This window comes from Centroberyx affinis, unplaced genomic scaffold, assembly GCF_046629955.1.
Source record: "Centroberyx affinis isolate AG114_WGS23_722 - 3 ecotype Tasmania unplaced genomic scaffold, CSIRO-AGI_Caff_v1 ptg005963l_1, whole genome shotgun sequence".
Taxonomy (NCBI): Eukaryota; Metazoa; Chordata; class Actinopteri; order Beryciformes; family Berycidae; genus Centroberyx; species Centroberyx affinis.
This window is the reverse complement of record NW_027283032.1, coordinates 1-14,220: the sequence shown is the minus strand read 5'-3', so window position 1 is coordinate 14,220 and position 14,220 is coordinate 1. Positions and strand designations below refer to the sequence as shown.

The window sequence follows — 14,220 nt, the reverse complement described above, 5'->3', positions numbered from 1 at the left end:
CAGGTGCCTAGCTACCAGCCCACCTCCAGCAACAATTTTGGTTCTTATTCACCTTCTGCCCAGACTGAAGGTGCAGCCAGCAAAGTGATTGTAAATAGGTGGGTTAATTCTTTGTCTTTGATTTGACATGTTTGTCTTCAGGTCAATGTCTCTATACCTGTTCAAGAAACGGCATGTTCACATGGTATTGTGGTCTCTTCCAGGTTTGGAATGAGTGGAGCCCACCTTAATTATGATGGTAAAGGGAGTGGGTTGGCAAATGGGCCCAGCCAGGGGATTTCTGGGATGGCAGAGGAATGAAGGGTAAGAATACTATTGGAAACTCATCATTCTGAAGTGGCATGCAGATTCTAGTAAATTAAAACCCACTAACTGCTCTTGTCATTTCAGACCATACACCCTTGGGAGGTGCTTCAAACGCTGCCTTCAACTGCTGGGAGAAGATAACTTCAACTCATTTGGATATGGTCTCTTAGTAAAAATAAAATTACTTTGTTTCTACCTGGGTGTGGGACCTCACTTACTTCTGTTATTCCTATGCCCTGGCATAGTTTGGCTGCAATTGACTGTCTCCTTTCCTGCTGTTTGACCTACCAACTAATATGGTAAATCCCTAGTCCAGCAAGTTGGGATGGTATCACAATTTTCAGTGTTCTTGGCAGATGGTACGCAGAATCTCATAGTGGACACTGCCTCAACATGAGGATGTAAAACAAGCACATCCTCTGCACAAAAATATGCTTCTGGCATAAGGGCTATAATAAAATCATGTTGCACATATACACCCCTCAAACAGCCACAGACTTGATTCTTTAGATTTGTCTCACATGAGTTAGGCGGTGGGCCGAAGGCTGCTATCTGCTTTCGTTTTTGAAATAATCGATCCTCAGCGATAGAGTAGCTGTTTTTTTCATATAAACTAAATGTTTTTTTTCTGAACACGTTTCCGTTTGTTGGCAGTCTCAAGTCGATCATATTTCCATGAAAACTAAACTTACGTTTCATAAATTGATTAGGCAAACGCTAGGGCGTACTATACCGCAAACCAATCAAAAACTCGATCTAGCGTCACCTGACTTGACGTCTGCCAATGATATTCGTTCAAATAGGAAGTAAACAAACGGATCAGAGGAATTGACGACTGAAGCTCAGAAGCTGCGGATACTGCTGTCAGGTAAGGTGTTTCATTTCATATTCATTCATATTCAAATTCATATTTCTTTCTAATAGTAATACTTAATGCTTTGCTACATCTTTGATGCAGTCAAGAAGTAATTTCAACATTGCGTCTATGCGTAGCTCTCATATAGCCTAGGATAATTTTGTCTATGTATAGACATCTAATAAACTTTCACTTTTCAACCCGATTTAAACTTCATTTAGCCTAGACGGCTATGGCCATTTAGACGTGTTTTAGACGTCTAATCAACGTAAAAATGCTCAGTGGGTTTATACTTCAAGTTGTCTCCTATTCCTGTCTGGTGTAGCATGTTCCTACGCTCTTTGGTTGTAGTAGTGGACTTAAATTTTGGACATGTTTAGATAAACAAGACAAAACCCAAGACAGTAGGCTAAGTGTATCTTCACTTGGCCTATAATTGACCAGACTAGACAGAGATTGAAGTGGAAGAGTTAACATTTATTACAGAAGTTTACATCATCTGCAGATCACCTAATAGTTAGTTATGTCAATATCTTATTCTAAAATATTTTATCCTCAAACAACAACAAAAAAGCAATTAAAACTGAATTTTATTTGTTTTTAATTTGATCATGTACTCTTCTTTGATAATGTGATTTTCATTCCTAGACAGTTTGCTCCTTTTTTAGTTTGCTAAGAAAAACCCCTCGACAAAAAACACGCCTACACTTAGGCCTAGTTTGATATGTTCTCACAGTCCAAACAAAGACACATGTCTGTACATGGTAGCTTGTTCAATCTGCATGTGCATCTCCCTTTCACACATTGTGTTTTTTTACAGGAGCAGTACACAAGCTCCAAGATGCCGACTGGGGCGGGGGGAAGTGTCATCCAGTCAATCCCAAAGAAGTCTCCCTCAATCTTCCAACCATGGGCCATTGGCGGGGGTATGTCTGGCTGACTCTGCAGGCACCTCCTGTATATGGCGGCCTGGTAGTTTGCTCGCTGAGTGTGTTTGTGTAAGGCATCCCTGTTTGGTGGTAGACTTCTGTCTGTGCACTTTCCACTCTTGAACATTTGACATCTTGCATAATTTACATCCCTACAGCCTTTTAGGTCATAGAGGGCACAGGTAAATGCTTCAGTTGCTTCATACAGCTCTGCTGGCAGTTGAAAAGCTGTTCCCAACTTCCTTAATGTGGCACAATGCTCTTTGTTAGATAGCAGTGTTTTTACTGCCTTCACTTTACCAATGCCATGCAGAGCACTCACTGTATCACAGCCAGTGAAACAGTGGAGGCCAATCAGAGCATCAGAGACTTCATCACCAAGATGGCTGTGTATTCTCTGTACATGTATGGTGCGTTTGTTTGCCCCTTTCCCTGTGTGGAAGTACAGGTTTGCTCCAATGTCCTTGCAGAAAGTGATGGCCAGTACAAACACATCAGTGTCAGGACTGTTGATCACAACATTTGAGCTATACTGTGAGGCATGCGCACAGTGAAGTAATAGCCGAGTGTCTGCCTCCTCCTGTATTGTGAACAATGCTGGCAGTGGTAAGACCTCAAGTTCTGTGCCACTGTTGTTCATTCTGATCACGTGACACTCAGACCCATGTCCAACTATCAGTGTAATGTCTTCAATTTGATCTTTCCTGGACTTGGACCATGTCTCAAAGAGAAACTGTTGCAGTTGGTCTTTGTTATCGCCACAAGACAAGAACTTAGACCATTGTTTGGGTGTTTTCTGGTCAGCCGAATATATTGTAGTCAACTGACATCCTTTTGTTGCTCGTCGGCCTCGTTCTGCGTTCTTTATACTCATCGTTTTGTAGGTGTCAGGGACAAAATGCACCACTTTAGATTTACTCGCTTTGGCTGCATTGATCAGGTACATTAGTGCACTGTTGGCAAATCTTCCAAATGTATTTTGGGGTTTCATAGCCTGTACTAGTGCCATTGCATCACACACCCAGGTTGAGCCATCAGGGATTTCAACTGTGGCTGGTGGATTTACTGATCCTTCTAGAAAGTGCATTAATTTGGCTTTGTCCGTTTTCACAAGAGAGCCATCGATGTTAGCAATTGCTGCGGGCAAGGGCCCCAGACTATAGACCAGCATTTCCCCTATGTCTATCTTCCTCACTGTTCCGACCACAATAAGCCTTGCGAAGAGATCTCGATCTGCTTTGAGGGCTATCTCCCGGTCTCTCACTTTGGTTACACTTGAGGTTGCTGTGTCCTTAAATGTCTTTAGTTTCATTTTTTTCACTGGAGTATGAAATTCCACCTCATCTGTTTTGAGACGTTGCTGAAAGAATTCAACAAATGCCTTCTCACCTCTCTCCTTTGCATTCAATAGATCAGCAGAGATGGCTTCTGATGCTACCTGACCTGATGTAATATGGCAAAGGTTCTCTTTTTCCAGTGTTTGATCAAATGGGTTCATCATGTTTTGTATGGTTGACAGAATGCTCTGAACATCTTTTTCATCCTGTTCCTTTCTTTTTTCATCCAATTCTGTTCTCTGTCTCGTTGTCATGTTCTGCCCAGCCATGTCCTTGACCTCCATTGTGATGGCTGCTCTCTCGTGCTGTGTCAGTGTCCACCTGTGGACTGCACCTTTGTTCAACGAAAAACCTGTAAGCCCACCTTTGGTCTTTGAGTCCCTGTTTGCTGTCTGCTCTATTACCTGGTCACATGCAGTGCATGTGAAGGCATATGCCTGCTGCCTCTGTGCCACAAAGTCACCCGATTGTACCTGTGTGTAGATTCTCGGATGAGTATCCTTTAGAATGTTCATCTCCAGCCAGTATGCTGATAGGTATCTACTATAGTGGATTCTGTCATAGGAAAAGAACCATGGCAGCATGATCCGGATGCTGGAAAGATGCAGATCCCAATTTGCCTCTCGTGTGGCCCTGATAAAGGATAGGAGATCCTCTACCATTTCAATGTAGGAACTCCAAAATTGGAATGTCTTACTTTCTTGTTGTTTGTTGAATTTTTCATAGCCTTCAAGGATTGTGTTGAACTCCTGTGATTCAATAATGACTTGAAAGTCTTCTTTAGGGAAGGCTCTCTGGAGGTCAGCGGCAACTTTTAAAGCAGCTTCACGGCAGTCTTGAGGTAGGGTCTCAAGGTATGCTTGCCAGCGTAACCTGTGTAGTGCCTCACATATCAACTTGTGGCTACGGATGCTTCTGTTATATTGGTGACCAGTTATAACTCCCCCAACAGACCCAGCGGCAATAACATCAGCCTCAATCAGGATGTCTTGTAAGCCAGCATCCCCAAAACGCTTGCCAATACAGGACAGGAAAGCCATACATGTGTGAAACTCCCCCATTCTAATTGTAAGTCTTTCCTTGTATGTTTCACTCCTCCACCGTATCTCCTGAGCTTTGGCATAGATGGCTTGGTCAAAGACTAGAACTATCTCCTGAAGTTCTAGTTTGTCTGCAATTTCTGTTGACCTCTTAAGGATGGTTTCTACAGTTCCCAGTTCTGTAGGACTTGCATCAATCACTGGAAGGTACCCAATGTTGGTTGGTGGTGGAATTGGACCTCCATGAATAAATGTGTTAAAACCACTCCATCCAGGAAGGACTTTGCCATGGACTGCAGTCTTCATCAGGAAGTAGGCACCGTCTAATGTTTGTGCTGCTTTCCTGGTAAGGATGTGGGTCTCTAGATCTAGTTCAACTTCTTTCCCAAAAGGTTCTGGGCCTGTCCTCTTTCCTCTGATGTATGTCTGAAGGTTAGTAGGGGGCGGATCAAGAGACCTCTTTCTTGTTTTCTGTAAACACTGATTGTCAGGGGTAAGTTCATCACATGGAATCATTTTTTGAATTATTATGCCATTTGTATTGTGTGTAGTCCCCTTACCAGACAATGTTTCCTCTCCAAAATCATTATTGTCCCAAACAAGAGTTGCTTGCAACTGTACTTGTATGTTTTGGGGGATGTAAGTGTCACCTCGTTGTATTTGTAGCTGTGCTAAAGCTGTGTCATGTTCAAGTACCTGTGAGTTAGAGGAACAGTGCCCAAGACCATTCAATAAACCTATCAGCTGAGCTGATCCTGTCATGTGTCTAACAGCCATGGCTAATGCACAATGTTTGGGCATGAGCCATCTCCCTTTCATTGTGAGCTTCATCATATCCTGGCAAGTTGATACAATCTTCTCAGCCTCCTCTTCGCTAACATTCACTCTTTCGTTGTCAGTAGAGGGATCTGTTGTCATGGCTGTAGTCCAGGCGATGAAATTGAAGAGCTTGTTTGGGATCAGATTTGAGGCAGCTGACATTGTAAGTTGCTGTGCTGTTGGTGGCCATGTGAGTTTAGGGGTTGTTTTACACTTGTCCACTATGACATCTTTCAGGGTCATGGCTGCATGGAACAAGAGTCTTGTCTCATTTGTGTCATCTGTTTCAATTGTTCTTGTGTCGTCTTCATCTGATGATGAGGATGATGATGCTGATGACAAAGATGATCCAGCTGTGGCAGTTTTGTCTTGGACCATTTCATGTGGTGTCAAATCCTCAACATAGACAAAGTCATGTCTTGATAACTTCTGAAACTTCAGAAAAGGATAGGACCTTTGTAGTCTCACTTTTAAGGAACAAGATTTGTAAGAGGAGATGTCAATTCCTTCTATTTCATGGACACATTTCTTGAACAGGGTATTTAACTTTGATAGCTTGAGCACCTTCCGTTTCCTCAATAACCTCTCCTCCACCACTGTTGTACAGAAATGATTGTATCCAGTCTGAAACTGGCTGTTTCCTGTGCAGTCATGTTCATCTTTTTTGTACAGAAATACAGTGTAATTTCTGTAGCATCTGAAATGATACATTGCTTCTGAGGCAACAAGATCTATCCCACGTATTTGTAGTAGCAGGTTTTCATCCTTGCGTGCCTCCGCTGCAACAAGCAGCTTACCAGCTGTCAGTGTTTCACATTGCTGAAGCTTCTCCTTGACCCTCTTCCGGTTATGTCTTTGAGTTAAATATTTCTCACTTCTGCATATTATGCACTGGATTGGAAGGAGATGTGGTGCTCTCTTTAGGTGACCCGGAACCTCTGTTGTGGTTGAGCGGAGAACTCTAACCTTTGGTGGTGTAATGTCATTTGTACTTGGACATTGAGCATGTCCTTCCTCATCTAATGCATTGTAATAGGAAACAAAATGGGATGGGATGGGGGGGTTGGATGGAGAGAGAAATATGTGATGACTATGGATTGTAGTAGTAATGCTTCCAAAGTTATAGTTTGTTTACAACTCTCCTAATCTGTTTCCCCAGGTAACCCCAGATGCTCAGCCCTGCTATCAGAGATCTTCTGGACCTGACCTGACCCATCTATGATTGTTGATGCCTTGATATTGTTCATATTTTTTTCCAAAACACATTTGAATAAAATGCTTTTGCTTATAATAATATGCAGAAATTGCTGAAGCCTAATAAAATAGCCTGATGCAGAACTGACCTACCCATCCTAGTCCCTGCTTTTAATGCTGAAACAATGAACGTGCTTTACTTGTTATGATTCATCTTAAAATGGATTCTTAGCATTTATACACACAAATTAGAGATGCACCGATTGCAATTTTCTTGGCCGATTCTGATTTTTTTTAAAAGTCTGACCTGCCAATTCCGATTTTGGCCGATTCCGATTTTCTTTCTTTGTAAGAACTGTAATTGACAGCATACACAAACATTTTTGTAACTTTTCTTTAATGGAAAATTAAAATTCAATTGTATGTTCATAATAAAACATTGACTATTAATAACTTAACATTAACATTTTCTCCAAAACTGCACCAGGTTACAGGACCTTCTCTCACTCAAACAAATCTCAAAATAAAAACGTGCTCCAGGTTACTGGACAGAGCTTTTTTGTACAAATAAAATCCAACTGAAAATTAATTGCAGTATATCCCACTTTATCTAACATGTTTTACTTTCCCAAGAGCAAACAGGTGCAACAGATCTATATAACAACACACCTAATGTCATTTATTTACATCAAAGGGTTATTCACGGAGCCCAGCCCAATGTAATGGAGATTTAAAGAGTCATAGTGCCATCTTGTGGTGAAAAAAAACGACTTTTTGTTTTGACTCAGCTGAGGTAGCTCGTTTCTTCCGCACAGTAAGCAGGCTGACCAATATCATGCATGTGATAAATTGGATCGGGAGAATCGGTGCATCTCTAAAACAAAGTATAAGGTCAAAACAACTACAGGTAACCAGTTTAAAGCTGCTTTACAAACCTTCAACCTCCTGTACTGTCTTTTCTCTCCTCTTACGGGCTTTTTCAATATTTCTTTTGTTGGCATACTGCATGTAGCATTCTCTATGGTAGCCAACATGAGCTGGCACCTCTGGAATGTGACTGTCTCTTAGGTCATACTTTTCTACAGCTCTTTCTGCAATTTGGCTTTCTTTTGTGTTGAGATTCACCCACTCCAGAGAACTTTGTGCAAATTTTGTCCAACTTGCAACTGAAAAGTATATAATATTTGTTGTACAGCTTGTTACATGCATGCAACACTCCATATTTTTCCCATTTGCATCCAGACATGCTAGCTAAGTTATATACATGTTTGTTTGTTAGCTTAGTTTGTTTGTTTAGATTATTGTTACCGCTATGTTTAAATTTTGGGGTCCTATTTAAGCCGTACACGATTGGTTGATATTTTCAATGACGTTAAACACTACAATCTGATTGGATCGTCAACTAGAGCTATCCCGCGATTTGCCTGAGCAGACTGACAATTAAAATATAAGTTTATGAAAATATATGAGCAAACCAGAGCTGCCAACAAATTTTATTAGACTTTAGAGAATTACTTGATATCATACATAAAAAATGGTTTACTCTATCGATGGAGATCGATCAACAACACGAAAAACGCGTTCGGCCCACCGTCTACATGAGTCTTATAGCCTACTGTAAATAAATCTGACCCAGAACAAGCATGAGTCTTATAGCCTCCTGTGCTCGGGGAAGATTTCCATGCACACCGGGGGAAAAGCAGGGTGAAGGTGTTTATTTCTGCCTAAAACAAGCCTAACTATGCTATGTAGCCAGCTAACGTTAGCTAGCACACAAGCCATGACCAAAGAATATGCAGCTGGCTGTCTAACTGATCTCTATGGCCGTGACCACACCAGCTAAAGTTAGCAACTACTAGCTAACAGCTAACTTGTTTACATAGTCAGCAAACTGCTACACCTGAGCACTCGTCTCTTTCTATTTAACAGGAAAGTTAATGAATTGTGAATGAAATACCTACAAGTAAAAAACATTTGTGTTAGCTAACTTACCTCCATCTTTGACGATGCAGCTGTGCCCGTCATAAAACCCGTCACTAAACCCCAAATCTGTGTAAAGCCCGACATCTAATAAAAAGCATGCTACTGCCATCTGCTATTAGCTGATCTTTGGTGCCAGATGATGTCACCACTTGTTGTACTCTATAGAAGGTGACATCACCTGTCACTAAAGATCAGCCAATAGCAGATGGCAAGTTCAGTTGCATGCTTTTTACCATCAGATGTCAGGCTTTACACAGATTTGGGTTTGGTGTTTAGCAATCTCGGAACCCATCGTCTATCGGTCTGACGACGATTAGACTCTGGGGGCGACGGCCAATATTTCGGGGTTTCCGGTGTAACCAGCGGACATCCGGGCCAAGACTTCCTCTTCCGTGCGCCGGTCATTGTTTACAGTCCGATTAGCAACTTGAGACGCGAGAATGGAGTTGGAGTTGAGAGACGATATATACGACCGGATTGTTTCACAAATTTTTTAGGTCCAGACGACATTTCGGCTAATCTCTATGAACAGATATCTGCATATGAGACGTCGTCTCTCAACTCCGACTCCATTCTCGCGTCTCAAGTTGCTAATCGGACTGTAAACAATGACCGGCGCACGGAAGAGGAAGTCTTGGCCCGGATGTCCGCTGGCTACACCGGAAACCCCGAAATATTGGCCGTCGCCCCCCAGAGTCTAATCGTCGTCAGACCGATAGACGATGGGTTCAGAGATTAGGTGTTTAGTTCCTCTTTAAACAAAATAATGTGCTGCTTGTTCATGGTGCATCTTTTCCTCTCTTTCTTCCCCTCAGCATGCTAAATTCTTCTAGACTACTAATACTAAGGCTTACCATCCGTTTGTGTACATTTCCGAATCACACTGCCATTGCCTTATTAATGACAGATGGTACTTGTGTTCGCCGCTGCATCCACACTGCTGGTCCTCAGCAGACACCTGCTCAGCTTTTATGGATCCCCTCGTAATTGTGTTAGCTCCATCTGGGTGGTGATACACACAGAAGGACATGATAAGTGGAGGGGGAATTTGATGATGATGAAGGGGATCTCAAACTGTTGTAGCTCAAAGGGTGAAACATGGCACCAACACTGCTGGTTAGAGTTAGGGCCCGAACAAAAGTCACTTCCTATCTTCCTTCAAATTCGAGAAATTCCTCGCCTCTCTCAACAGAGTCAGATTTCTTTCTCTCACATCTTCCTCCTTTCCTTCCTACTTTCTCTAACATCGTCAAGGTTTAATAATCCTTTCTACCTCTCTCCTTAGCTCTTATTTCGTATTATTCCTTTAACTAGCATTTCTCTATCACATGTTCTGTCAACATGTCACCAGAAGTACATTCATTTCCTATAAGAGCTGAGCGACCAGGGAAACTCGGCCGATGTGTGGACCAGCAACAAGCTTGTTGGCTGAGAAAAGTTGGTGACGGCTGAAGTTGTTTTGCTTATCAGCCGTCAACAGCCAATCAGACTTCCATGCTTCCTTGTTTCTCTACTGATGTCATTTTGCTTCATGAACAATAGTTCCACCTGGCAAATGCAAAAAGAACAGCCATTCAAACTTTCCCAGTTGTCTAAAACTTTTATTTGACAGACTACAGGAATAAATGTCTCAAAAAGTATACTTGGAAAATAGTTGCATCCATTGTTGGAGTAGATGGCAATATTAGAGGGAAATATATTATATATATATAATAATAATATATAAATATATTAGTTTGATGCAAATTTAACATTTCCCTTAGAGAATTTTAATATACAAAAATGAGCAAAATTACTTTTTACCTAAAATAGTTGTACTTGCAAAAGGTACACTTAAGAATAGTATATTTAAATTTATACTTGTACTGTTAGACTTGTTGAATACTTTATACTTTTGCAAAAACGGGTTGAGAATAGTATACTTCGGCTTATACTTTTAATGATACTAGAAGTATACGCTATACTTAAAGCACAGTAGGAATACTTAAGTCACAACAAGTTCTTAAAAAGTAAACTTAAAGTACACTACTTTTTCATAAGGAGTAGCCTATCAAGCATGGCTACAAGGTTTGACCTAATATGGAATAAAGTTAGCTGTTCTAAAAAGAATAATACAACACAAAATCATTGAGAGAATATATTAAAATATATAAGTAATTTGTTTGTTTTTTCTTGGTCAAAACTTTGCAGCTCCACCACTACATAGAAGCAATCGGAGCGTCTCTCACCGCCCACAAACGGTCAAAAATAGAGCGACCCATGACCCAAGTTGCTTGCAGTGCGAACAAGCAGTCATTATACTGTTCCTGGACTGGAGCATCAGCTAACAGCTTATAATGTAAACAAGAAAGCCAGACGCAGACACACACACACACACACACACATTTTGATGCAGATACACAAAAAGTGCTCATTCTGTGTGTGGTGAAAACGATGCTGCGGCCTGTTCCACTGTTACTGTGGAGAGTGATAAGAGGCGATGGCATGGTGGAGTGAGCAGGGAGCAGACCATGAGGCCGATGTGGCTTCCTCTCATTCACCACACATTCATTTGTATGCAAAAGCAGTAGTGTGGTGGCAGGGCATCTCATTGTAGCAGCACAATGCTTATTGCAACACCAGGTTATGAATATAATGGACACTCTCTTGGCGGCAGGGCCCGGTGGTGAGGTTTGTTTACGTTCATTTCATTTCATTTCATTTCATTTCAATGTTTATTTGAGTAGGGACAGATACACAGAGATGGAACATTTTTAGAAAAAAAATAGTCTGATGTCATATATGATAACATATATAACCTATAAGCTAATTTGCAATGTTTGTCCCTAGATGGGCTTTTGAATGCAACAGATATAGAATACATGCACTAAAGGACATTGTTAACAGGTATTCACAAAAAAAAAAAAAACCTTTATTTATTTCTCAAAGAAGTCATTGAGGGTGGCCTTCATGTACAATGATTACAATGACAAAAAAAACCCCAAAATGAGACAAAACAAACAAAAAATGTAAAAAAAAACAAAAACAAAAAGGGGGGGTGAATAAACAATTAAAAACAAGTCTGTACAGAAAAGGGAAGGTTTGTGTATTTCTTTTTTTTTGTTATTAAAGTTTTTATTTATTCAAATATACACAAACAGACAGTATTATTACCTTTAGTTATAAAACATCCAAAGGCCCATGGTAAATGCACATATTTAGAACAACCAAAATAAACATTTAGCAATTATAGCAATACAACCAGATCATCACTGTGTCCCAGCAATGCTATGAGCGAAAAAGCGGTCCCATGACCTCTTAAAGTTCTCACCTTCATCATTGACTCTAGCTAACATGAGTTCATATGATACTATTTCTAACATAGATTCTATCCATTTTTTTTAGATCTGGAGAGGATGTACTCGGGCAGCCGTGCCAACCCCTACATTTATCACTGAAAAGTCATATTTTGATATATTGGGCAATTCTGTTTGGTCCCCCAGTAGGCATAGTCTTGGCGATACCGGTACTGTCGAACCCAAACACTTCCCTATGTATTCTAGTACTTTTTCCCAAAATGGGTAAACAAGTTTACACTCCCAAATTGCATGTAAAAATGTTCCTGTTTCTGTCTGACATTTCCAACATAAATTATTGGTCAGCAAGCCTGCATCCTGTGGAGCTTAGAAGGAGTAAAATAAAACCTATGTATTAACCTCCTTTATATATTTCCCAGTATTTTATAGTATTTTTAACCACTCCTCACCGCTCAGATCACACCCTAGGTCCTTCTGCGGTTTGTGTATTTCTAAAATGTCCAAAGGTTACAAAAGTATTGATTTTTAAGACGCGTTGTAGATCGTTCCATGTATCTGGAGCACAGAAGCTGAAATCAGTCTTTCCAGTCTAAAACCGTCATGATATAAGAAGATCATTTTTACACACTACTCTGATTACTGAGAGTAATAAGCTTAAGGCAATACTCTTATTACAGTGTTTACATATTCAAAGTAACATAATTTCTCTACATGGATTGACTGAACTACACCAGGTTAGTGTGTCTGGTGACCTTTGACCTGCAGGGTCTGAAAACAACAAAAGAAATCAAAGGCCTTTACATGCCTCAATAAAAGGAGAGATTGAACAGAAGTCTATGTGATTACTGGGTTATACTTACTGTGATTATGACCTTACTCCAATTAAGGTAATCAGACAAAGGTGTTTATATGCAGAGGTTGAAAGTAACTAAGTACATTTACTCAAGTACTTCAGTACAGTTTTGAGGTACTGGAGTATTTCCATTCTGTGAGACTTTCTACTTTTCCTCCACTACATTTCAGAGGGAAATCTTGTTCTTTTTCCTCCACTACATTTATCTACTGGCTGGAGTTACTTTGCAGAATAAGGTTTTACAAGCAAAACATACAATAAGCTCATAAAATATGTTGCATTGTTAGAGTTTAAACTCCCCAACAGTATATGGAGCAGTTAGACCGACAACATTAAAATACTTCTTACAGGTTAATGCTTCAATAATTTAACACTCTGACAGAATGAGAATTTTACAGTTGACACTTCAGTACATTTCACTGCTAATACTTCTATACTTTTACTGAAGTAAACTTTTGAATGCAAAACTTTTACTTTTAATAATGTATTTTTCCATTATGGTATCGCTTTCTTGACAGTTATTCTATGATAGGAAAAGATATAAAAGTTATTCAGGCAGTTATTCGTTATTCTACACTTGAGGAAAAATTAGAGCCAGGGAGGGAAGTCAGCTCTCGTCATCTCTCCGTCTCACTCTGACTGTGTTTTAATGATCTGTATCTGTGTTGTACCGTCTCTCGGAGTCGCAGACTGACCTTTTCTCCGACTAGCTCCCCTGGAAAATCACAACTCAGACCGAGCCGAGTGCAGACATTTAACATTTAATGACACATTTGGCGAGCGAGGTAAGGAGCGCGAAGTGTCCGAGTCGTCTTGCCCTGACAATACATATTGCCGTGGCTCTCGAATCGTCAGATAAGACAGAAAAGTGATGGGAAAATGCAAAAAAAAATGTGTAAATTAGAATAACTGATAACAAAGATGCACTGCGATAGACAGCAGGTCAGTCCGAAATGTTCTGTCTGAAATGTTTCACCAAATGCCAGCCGCAGGACATTTTTGGGCGTTGTTAAACGTCTGCACTCGGCTCAGTCTGAAGTGTCGTGATTTTCCAGGGAAATAGTTTTAGAAAAGGTCAGTCTGCAAGTCCCAGCTGTGAAAGAAAGGCAGGAGAAAGTACAACAGCGATACAGATCGTGTCAGAGTCATAAAAACAGAGAGACAGAGAGAGAATTAAAAAGAAAGACTGACAGAGAGGTGGAGAAAGGCAGACAGAGGAATACAATAATGCAAACAATGAGAAAGATTAGACAAGTTTTAACATGAGTACAGGTGTTATAATGTGCTGTAATTTACTTTTACTGTGGTGAACCCACTTTCCCTCAACCTGTCTCACCTACTTCTACTTCAGTTAGTGACTTCCTAGATTACCCAGAATGCCTTTCAAGAAAAAGAACGTGCCTGAACTTGTTGCATTCAGCTGTGGGTCGACTCGCTCAGGGACACGCATCAGGGGGCGGGGCTTCAGCCTTTTAAAATACTGTTGGGTCCATGTGAGAGGCGAGTGTTGTGAAAAATGACGAATCACAATGTAGTGAAGTTACAGATGTATGTTGTGTATGTAAGAAGAGTTTTAAAGATGAAAACAACAAGCACAATTTGATAAT

General features: G+C 40.5%; 1 long non-coding RNA gene across 1 annotated transcript; it reads left to right on the top strand.

Annotated features, from left to right (window-relative positions):
- Window positions 1–1,097: 1,097 nt before the first annotated feature.
- LOC139668028 (uncharacterized) lies at window positions 1,098–8,063 on the top strand. The gene is made up of 3 exons (XR_011696971.1): window positions 1,098–1,174; window positions 1,983–2,088; window positions 6,447–8,063. It is a non-coding gene; the product is annotated as an uncharacterized lncRNA (long non-coding RNA).
- The last annotated feature ends 6,157 nt before the right edge of the window (window positions 8,064–14,220 follow it).